Here is a 10,000-nt window from a genome sequence, read left to right as displayed (position 1 = left end):
ATCGTTTGTAGTCTGGTTATTACAGTTTAGTGAATATTACTCATAAACGCAGATGGCAAAAACAATAACAAAGGCTAGAGTGACGTCATCTTCATTCTATCTATATATAGAACATTGTTTTTTTGCCATCCATGTTTATGAGTAATTCTCACAAAGCTGTATTAACCATTCTATAAACGTTTATGGTTACACACAGTTTTGTGTGTTAATCCATTATACTTCCGGATGGCAATGTTGTGAGTTTCTTAGCTAAGCGCACACTAAAGATTGTGTTGTATATTTATTGATATTTCGAGAACTGTGAACACTTGTTTATCATGTAGGCAACTCTGGGGATATTTTAAAATGTTGGTCAATGACTTGAGCAAATGGAAATATCATATTGATACCATACGTTTGGGTAAAATACTCACAACATTCGTCAGCCGGATCAAACGTACCGACACACAAAACTATATAACATTGAACGTTTATAGCCTGCTTGGTATAATTCAGTGAAACACAACAATTAAAATGGCTGTCTAAAAACAATAACAAAGAGTCGAGTGACTTCAATGTCGTTCCATCTATAGGTAGATCAAAGATGACGTCACTCAGGTCTGTGTTATTGTTTTTTGCCATCCACTTAAAAAATCTTATGAGTAATTTTAACTAAAAGGTAGTTACCAGACTACAAAAGTTCATGGTTACACATAGTTTTGTGTGTTGGTCCGTTTTACTTCCGGAATGGCAATGTTGTGAGTTTCCTAGCCAAACAAACGCTACCTGCAACATTGATACTATACGTTTGGGTAAAATACTCATAACATTCGTCAGCCGTATAACACACAACACTATATAACATTGAACGTTTATAGCCTGCTTTATATAATATAGTGATTTACAATAATTAAAATGATTGTCTAAAAACAATAACAAGGAGTCGAGTGACTTCAATTTCATTCCATCTATAGGTAGATCGAAGTTGACGTCTATCGGGTCTTTGTTATTGTTTTTTTTTTTTTTCCATCCACGAGTATGGGTATCTTTCGCTAAAAGGTAGTATCCAGACTATATAATATATGTATATGTATATATATATGTCTACATATCTACATATCTAACTATCTCTCTATCTATCATCACAAACACACACAAACACACCCACCCACACACACAAACACACACAAACACACACAAACACACCCACCCACACACACAAACACACACACACACACACACACAAACACATTACCTTTCTCTGTTTCTTTATTTTTGTCTTTCACTCTCAACAATTGTCTCTCTCTCTCTCTCTCTCTCTCTCTCTCTCTCTCTCTCTCTCTCTCTCTATATATATATATATATATATATATATATATATATATATATATATAATTGATTTAAAAAAAAATTATGCCCTTTCCGCCACGACATCATAAGACATCGTCGCCTAGGCATTCCACGAAGGAATATAGATAACTCATCAAACAAGATGTCTGATGTCAACAGAAATCACCCATGTTGTCCAAGTAAACAAATTGGGGGTTAATAAACTTGCTCAAGGAAAAAAACGAAAGTGCCTGAAGCAGGATTCGAACCCGGGTCGTCCCGGATTACAGTGCAATGCCTTAACCGCTCGGCCACTTCGCCCTATATCTGTCTCTCTATCTCTATATATTGAGCTTTAAAAAGATTGAGCTCTAATATAGTGCAATATCCACTAAACGTACCCAAAACGAGCAATAACAAATAATGTCCCCATTCTGGTACTGGTAGACTTTCGTGTCTTGTGTGTCTTGCTTCATACTTAAGCCGAACATGAATAGAATTACGTGAGTAGAGAGCCTTTCCCAAGGACACAATGCCATGGTCAGAGTTAATTGGCTACGCATTACAATGTATCCGTTTGTAAGGGGGGCCAATTTTAAGGGTAATAGGAGTTAATCGACAATGACACTCATCCATCCGAGACTGCCTGGAGGGACTTGCAGTTATTCTTTATTGAGAGAGAGAGAGAGAGAGAGAGAGAGAGAGATAGAGAGAGAGAGAGAGAGATAAAGAGAGAGAAGGAATGAGAGAGAGAGAGAATATCATATAAATATATATATATGTATATTATATATATATATATATATATATATATATATATATATATATATATATATATATATACATATACATGAGTACATTTAAGTTGAAATACTATCTTTACCACGTGTATCGTTTTTGTAATCTTTAATCAATAGATTTATGGCATTACTAATTAATATTAAGGGCATTCAAAGGATCTTATCCTATTTTGCCCTATACCACATGTTATATATATATATATATATAATTATAAGATAAAGACAGGGAGGTATATAGAGAAAAAGAAAGATCGATAGAAAGATAGCTTCTCGTAGATAGATGGATAGATAGAGAGACAAAGAGAAAGAGAGAGCTAATGATTGTTATATATATAATATATATATATATATATATATATATATATATATAATATATATATATATATATAATACATATTTAAATATATAGATAGATATATTGATAGATAGATAGATAGTTAGATAGATAGATAGATATACAGATAGATAGATAGATAGATAGATAGATAGATAGATAGATAGATAGATAGAGAGCGATAGACATATAAATAGATAGAGATAGAGAGAAAGAGAGAGTGTGAATGGAAGGGAAAGAGAGAGAGTGTGTGTGTGGGAATGAAAGATAAAGAAAGAAAGAGAGTTGAGAGAGTGAGAGAAAGAGAGAGAGAGAGGAAGAGAGAGAGATAGATTGAGATAAAAGAGAGAGAGGGAGAGAGAGGGAAGAGAGAGAGGAGAGGGGAGAGAGAGAGAAGAGAGAAAAAAGAGAGGATGATAGAGAAGAGAGAGAGAGAGAGAGAGAGAGAGATAGAGAGAGAGTAGAGAAGATAGATAGAGAATAGAGAGGGAGAGAAGAGAAGAAGAAAGAGAGAGGGAGAGAGAGAGAGAGAGAGAGAGAGAGAGAGAGAGAGAGAGAGAGAGAGAGAGAGAGAGAGAGAGAGAGAGAGCCCACACACCAACGCATGACGGACGGTTCCTTCCATTGAGTTCACATGATTATCCCTTGATTCAACAATGGACCAAACCAGTCGTGTCCTCAGACTCAGACCAAGGGTTGATCAAACTAGTGACGACGACGACTTATCGGCGATTCAGAGCTGGTTTTAGTTTTAGTAGCTACCTCCTCGTATCTTTGTAGTAGTAATAGTTTGTAGTGGTGGTCGTAGTAAGTTAAGTAGTTGTAGTATCTGTTGGAGGTGTTTGCTGTTGTTGCGGTTGCTGAGATATAATATAATATTCACTACTGCTGGGCGAATGTTCGGAAGTGTTGTTTGACTTGTGAATGCATAGCGTCTATGTTTGACTATTCTGTCTTAAGTTCGTTATTGGTATCGTTTAATGGTGAGTTGACTGGCTTTGCTATTATTATTATTATTATTATTATTATTATTATTATTATTATTATTATTATTATTATTATTATTATCATTATTATCATTATTATTATTATTATTATTATTATTATTATTATTATTATTATTATTATTATTATTATTATTATTATTATTATTATTATTATTATTATTATCATTATTATCATTATTATTATTATTATTATTATTATTATTATTATTATTATTATTATTATTATTGAAATTAAAAGTCATCAACATTTATTAGATATTTTTTAAGCGTATAAAAATGAAATGTAAAATTAGATTGCATGATTCTATAATCCAGTGGCATTAGTACCGTCACTTTGAAAAAAAAAAACAAAAAAAACAAACACGTATTTAAAATGTGTCAGCTCCGAAGGACTGGTTACATTTACACTTCCGATGAGTTTTGAACCGGAAAAGAGGGGGTGACGTCACAACATCTCTGCCCTGTTGAACGAATAACTATCATCAAACCGATGCCGAGACCACAATGCAATAGCTCAGTACCCATTCATTCCCGTGTTGATAACAATCTGTGCGGCTGTGTGATCTTGCGGTATGACACTCGCTTTCGGATCGTAAGGTCCTGGGTTCGAGCCTCGCTCGGCGCATAGTTGAGTCCTTGGAAGAGACTTAAGTCACATCCTCTCACATTACTCGGATGTAAAATGAGTACCTGGCTGTCAACAGCATGGGTCTGCCAAAAACACTGTAATATCGCCTAAAAGGCGTCATGTCTCGTTCTACATGTTACGTGTTGCTGTTGGTCAGGGACCTTTTGTAAAGCGCTTTGAGTACATTTAGTGGATATTGCGCTATATAAATGCTCTAAAAAATCCGTACTCTGTTAAAAACATATTAAAATTTTGGCCAGAAAACTCGTCCTTCAAATATCGATCAGTTAAAATGACCCTCAGCTTTCCAAAAACAAAAAACAAAAAACTCTCAAACTTGGGACTTCTATGAAGGTGAATTTAACTTCGCGTAGTATCCGAAGCCTGGACCAGGCATGGAACCTAGAAGAAGAAGAAGAAGAAGAAGAAGAAGAAGAAGAAGAAGAAGAAGAAGAAGAAGAAGAAGAAGAAGAAGAAGAAGAAGAAGAAGATTCCTAGAAATGTAAAAGTAAACGGATTTCTTTATATTGGTTTGACACTTTGGGGTTTATTTCAATAAAATATAGGGAATGAGATTAGCGGAAAAGTAGCGTCCCTTGATTGGACGTCAACGGCGGAAAAGTTATTAGAGAGAGAACGTCATGTTGGTTATGCGCATGCGTCTCTCGTCCTCGCTTCTGGTGAAAGCGGCTTGAGACGCTTCACCGAAAGCGAGGACGAGAGAGACGCATGTGCAAAACCAATTTGACGTTCTCTCTGTAAGGTGACGTCCAATCAAGGGACGCTACTCTTCCGCTAATCTCATTCCCTATAGATAGTATGCGCTTGGCTAAGAACCTCACAACATTGCCATCCGGATGTATAACGAATTAACGCGTTTATATATAATGTTTTCCTCCTCTGGATACACTTTTACGCTCGTTGGAGAAGTATTTCATAAGGGCGTACGGCGTTGTTCCGATAGTTTAGAACCAGTTCCTAAGTTACCATGCGTCATTACGAGGGAAGTGATGTCACGAATATTGAAGCGTATTGAGTCGACTTCGAGTAACAGTCAGACAGAGCGAACGTCTTCTCATATTTTTGTCTTCAGGTGACGCATGTCTCTCATGGGGGTTCTAAACACTCGGCTCTTCACATATCTCCGTGAAAAAGTCAAATGGGGTTAGATCAAGTGATCTTAACCCTATCCTTTCCAACCATTGGAAAATCCTTACACTTGTTTCGACCCAACAAGCACTTTTATCATTCGGATTTCTTTTGCAAATCACATAATTTAAAGAAAAATGTTTTTTTTTTCAGCTATATAAACGTGACTCTCTGTTGTAGAATTAATTTTGCTGATCAATATTATGCTTAGAATGTATTTGTTGCCTTTCTGTTTGAGTAAGAAAAATACTATTTTTGTGATGGGTGGGTGTGAAATTTTGGGAAAAATTCTGAAAATGGCTGGAAAGGAGAGGATTAGAGGCCAGGAAATTGGGCCACCTCGGCCGATCCCTAATATTTAAATTCCAGTGAGAGGGGAGCTCCATCTTCTTGGGGAAAAGATGTTTGGTTGAAGATCATCAAATTAAGGAACTCCGTTTGATTCTAACATGAAAAAATAGTTTCTTGCTGCCACTGTCATGTCGCCAAAAAGGAAGCGAACCCGAAACCGCGGAGCATCTAGTTGAACGGTGTGCTGTGCCAAAGCTTTCGGGCGGGTTTGCGACGGTGCACGAGTGCGGTAAAGAATTTGCAGACTGGGTCAATCGTCATAATATAGAAGTGTGAACACTATTAGAAGCTGTTGCTGCCAAACAGGAAAGAGCCAGCTTCTCATTTTGTGGTCAGTATACACCCAAAAATTGATTTTTGGTGAGTTGCGACGATACTCGATAACATCATCTAGTTTTTGTTTGCTCCAATATCGAACATTGTGTTTGTGGACCTGCCCGGACACGTAAAATGTTGCTTCATCTGAGAAGTCAATGTGTTTTCAGTGTCTGTGAAGGACTTGCTGTGCAAACACAGCTCGTATTGGCAAATCACGTCCTTCCGAAACATGCACGAGGCGAGGTTTATACAGGAATAGACAGTTTCTTTCGGGCTATTTTGTGTACTGAAGACAAGCTTAACTGCTCAGCGACTTTTTTTTGGAGCTTCAATATAGCACAATATCCACTGAACGTGCTCAAAGCGCTTTACAAGGGGTCCCTGGCCAACAGCAACATTTAACATGTAGGACGGTACATGACGCCTTTTAGGCGATATTATTATTTTTTTTCGGACAGAGACAACGCTGTTAACGGCCAGGTATTCATTTTACACCTAAGTACGGTGAGAGAATGTGAGTAAAGAGTCTTTTCCAAGGACTCAACTATGCGCCGAGCGATGGTCGAACCCAGCACCTTACGATCCGAAAGCGAGTGTCATACCACAAGACCACATAGCCGCACAATCATGTCCGTCCAAAACATGCACAAAACGAGGTTGAGACAGGAATAGACCCAGTTTCTTTGGGCTGTTTTGTGTACTGAAGACACGCTAAACTGATCAATGACTTATCTTGTAACTTCTCACAATGCCTCACTTGGTGTTTCATAGAATAACGTACGGGCTTTATTAATAACTCCTTCCGAGAGCGGTTTTCTTCTTCTTTGTATTGCAGCTGCGGTGACTGAACCTATTGTTGTAAAGTTGTTATTTATAGATAGTTCGAAGATGACGTCACTCATGTCTTTGTTATTGTTTTTTGCCATCCGCGTTTATGAGTAATGCTCACTGAACTGTATTAACCCGACTATAAACGTTCATGGATACACACAGTTTTATGTGTTGGTCCGTTATACTTCCGGATGGCAATGTTATGAGCTTCTTAGCCAAGCGCATACTATCTATAGTCGAGTTAATACAGTTCAGTGAGCATTACTCATAAACGCGGATGGCAAAAAACAATAACAAAGACCTGAGTGACGTCATCTTCGAACTATCTATACCATACCATACAAGAATTGTATTCCTAGCTGCTGGGGATGTTTGTCCGAGTTGTTTATATTTAATTTCCTCCTCACACGAATTATTGATCCGGTATCATGAATCCATAGGCATACCACAGCATTCTCATTGTTTCAGCCATTTTGCAATCTCATTCTTTTGTTTTCATAAGAACTGCCGTCACCAAGGGTGTCCATAGTCGCGTCAAAATACTACCGTAATCATCAGTACAATCACAAACCTGCCAAGTATCACGAAAAATTAGTAAAATTGCCAAATTGTGGTTCCAATTTAAGAACTTAATGAACATCTCTAAGTTATTAAAACGTATTATAAAGTAAAGTTTTTACCAGATTACATAGTTTTAAGGCTTTTGAAGAGATAAATAATTATTTTGAGTGTAAATTGTTGATTTTTAAAGTTAACTATAGCGACTGCTATTATTATCCCCTTAAAACTACGAATTCATAAATTTTCAAGTTGGCAGGTCTGCAATAAGTGATGACGTCATACACAAAAGAATTTTACAGTGTCGAGGCGTAGCGTAGCCATCGTTAAGTTATAGCCTGACACTGAAACCCAAAAAAAGACTGGCATTTTGACGTCATTATTTGGTTCTTGCACCGCCCAATGAGTTATCGTTAGTAGAGCTCATGGAAACAAGTGGTCCCATAGGTTGAACTCTTGAATACAACTCACGATTAGTTTTCTTTTGTGGTCAAAGACTGGTATTTTGACGTCATTTTTTTGGTCAGTGTCAGGCTGTAAGATAACGATGGCGACGTCGAGACAACGTTTCATGTTGATATTCTTAGATTGTGCGGCTATGTGGTCTAGTGTTATGGCACTTGCTTTCGGATCGGAAGGTCCTGGGTTCGAGCCTCGCGCTCGGCGCATAGTTGGAAAAGGCTCTTTACTCACATTCTCTCACCGTACTCAGGTATAAAATCAGTACCTGGCCGTTAACAGCGTTGTCTTTGTCCGAAAAATTGTAATATCGCCTAACAGGCGTTATGTCCTGTCCTACATGTTAAATGTTGCTGTTGACCAGGGATCATTGTAAAGGGCTTTGAGCACGTTTAGTGGATATTGCTCTATATAAAAGCTCAATTATTTATTATCATTATTGGCATGTTAAATGACATACAAAGCCAAAACAAATTACGATTTAATTTATGTCAAAATTGCCCTTTTCAACTGATTACGTCATGACTCAGCTACGCACAGTGTTAAAATTTATATCAATGAAACCTAAATAGATTTTGCACATACGGCGAAAAATTGTTTGATGAAATCTTTCATATCTAGCTTTCGAGTTATTTAAACCTGAAATATGTCAATAATAAAATAAACAAACAAAAAAAAAACAAAAAAAAAACAAAACAAAACAAAAAAAAAAACAACCCCAAAATACTGTATTTTGCGATAGAATAGCACCTTATCAAAAGGGTAGAGAGCAATTTCTGCTATTGTCCGTTTCACGCTATAGAAGCCGGGATCAACTCCGGCTCAACGGGCCTAAAGACTTTGAAGGACTACTTTATTATAACAATTTTTATCTATGGTCAAAATGTAACAATGCGTTTGGTCATTGTACGACTGTATGGATAGTTCGAAGATGACGTCACTCAGGTATTTATTATTGTGTTTTACCATCCGCGTTTATGAGTAATGCTCACTGAACTGTATTAACCTGACTATAAACGTTCATGAATACACACAGTTTTGTGTGTTGGTCCGTTATACTTCCGGATGGCAATGTATTGAGCTTCTTAGCCAAGCGCATACTATCTATACTGAAGAAGGGAAGGAGCGGTTATTGTTTTCAGGCAGCCGTTTTGGTAATATAATTAGTTCTCACGACATTCTATCAATCAGAACGATAAGTCTTAAACGTTACACATAGTTTTGTGCATTGATCGGTTTTATCCGGCTTTCGAATGTTGTGAATGCTTTACGGCATCAATAGATAGTATGCGCTTGCCTAAGAAGCTCATAACATTGCCATCCGGAAGTATAACGGACCAACACACAAAACTATGTGTAACCTTGAACGTTAATAGTCTGGTTATTACAGTTCAGTGAGCATTACTCATAAACGCGGATGGCAAAAAACATCAACAAAGACCTGAGTGACGTCATCTTCGAACTATCAATAGATAGTTCGAAGATGACGTCACTCACGTCTTTGTTACTGTTTTTTTTTTTGCCATTCACGTTCATAAATAATTCTCACTAAACTGTAATAACCAGACTATTAACGTTCAAGGTTACACATATTTTGTGTTTTGGTTCGTATTACTTCCGGGTGGCAATTTTGTGAGCTTCTAAGCCAAGTACATGCTATCTATGGGTAGTATGCGCTTGGCTTAGGAGTTCACAACATTGCCATCCGGAAGTATAACGGACCAACACATAACACTCTGTGTAACCTTGAAATATTATAGTCTGGATAAATTAAGTGAGAATACGCTTCAACAGTCGTAACGTCACTTCCCTCGTAATGACGCATGGTAACTTCGTAACTGGCTCTAAACTATCGGAACAATGGCGGACGCCCTTATGAAATCTTTCTCCGACAAGCATAAAAGCGTATCCAGAGGGGAAAATAACATTATAAATATGATCATGTTTTGACTTTTACAAATTCGGATCACAAGACATATGAAAAGTTCTAGCCAGCATGAAGAATAAAAAGTACCAATTTTCTTTGATGAGTACCACGATGGACGCCGTTGCTGGGCGATGTGACATCAGACTATTGAATCCAATTACTCATAAACGTGAATGGTAAAAAAAACAAAACAATAACAAGAACCTGACTGACGCCAACTTCGTTTTATATCTATAGTTTTGTCTGTTGATATGTTATATCCCTCTGGCTGTCGGATGGTTTTAGTGTTTTACCAAAACGTATAGCATCAATGCCATCAACTAAATAATA

At 37.1% G+C, this 10,000-nt stretch overlaps 1 protein-coding gene across 1 annotated transcript in view; it reads left to right on the top strand.

The window, feature by feature from the left end:
• Positions 1 to 3,105: 3,105 nt before the first annotated feature.
• Positions 3,106 to 10,000, top strand: part of LOC144956430 (uncharacterized) — a 143,796-nt gene continuing 136,901 nt past the window's right edge. Inside the window, exon 1 of the mRNA XM_078886931.1 lies at positions 3,106 to 3,425. The gene's annotated coding sequence lies outside the window, so the exon portion shown is untranslated. The remainder of the gene's footprint in view (positions 3,426 to 10,000) is intronic.

Source organism: Berghia stephanieae, chromosome 11, assembly GCF_034508935.2.
Source record: "Berghia stephanieae isolate SIO BIC M18660-M18661 chromosome 11, UCSD_Bste_1.3, whole genome shotgun sequence".
Lineage (NCBI taxonomy): Eukaryota > Metazoa > Mollusca > Gastropoda > Nudibranchia > Aeolidiidae > Berghia > Berghia stephanieae.
This window is presented reverse-complemented; position numbering and strand designations above follow the sequence as displayed.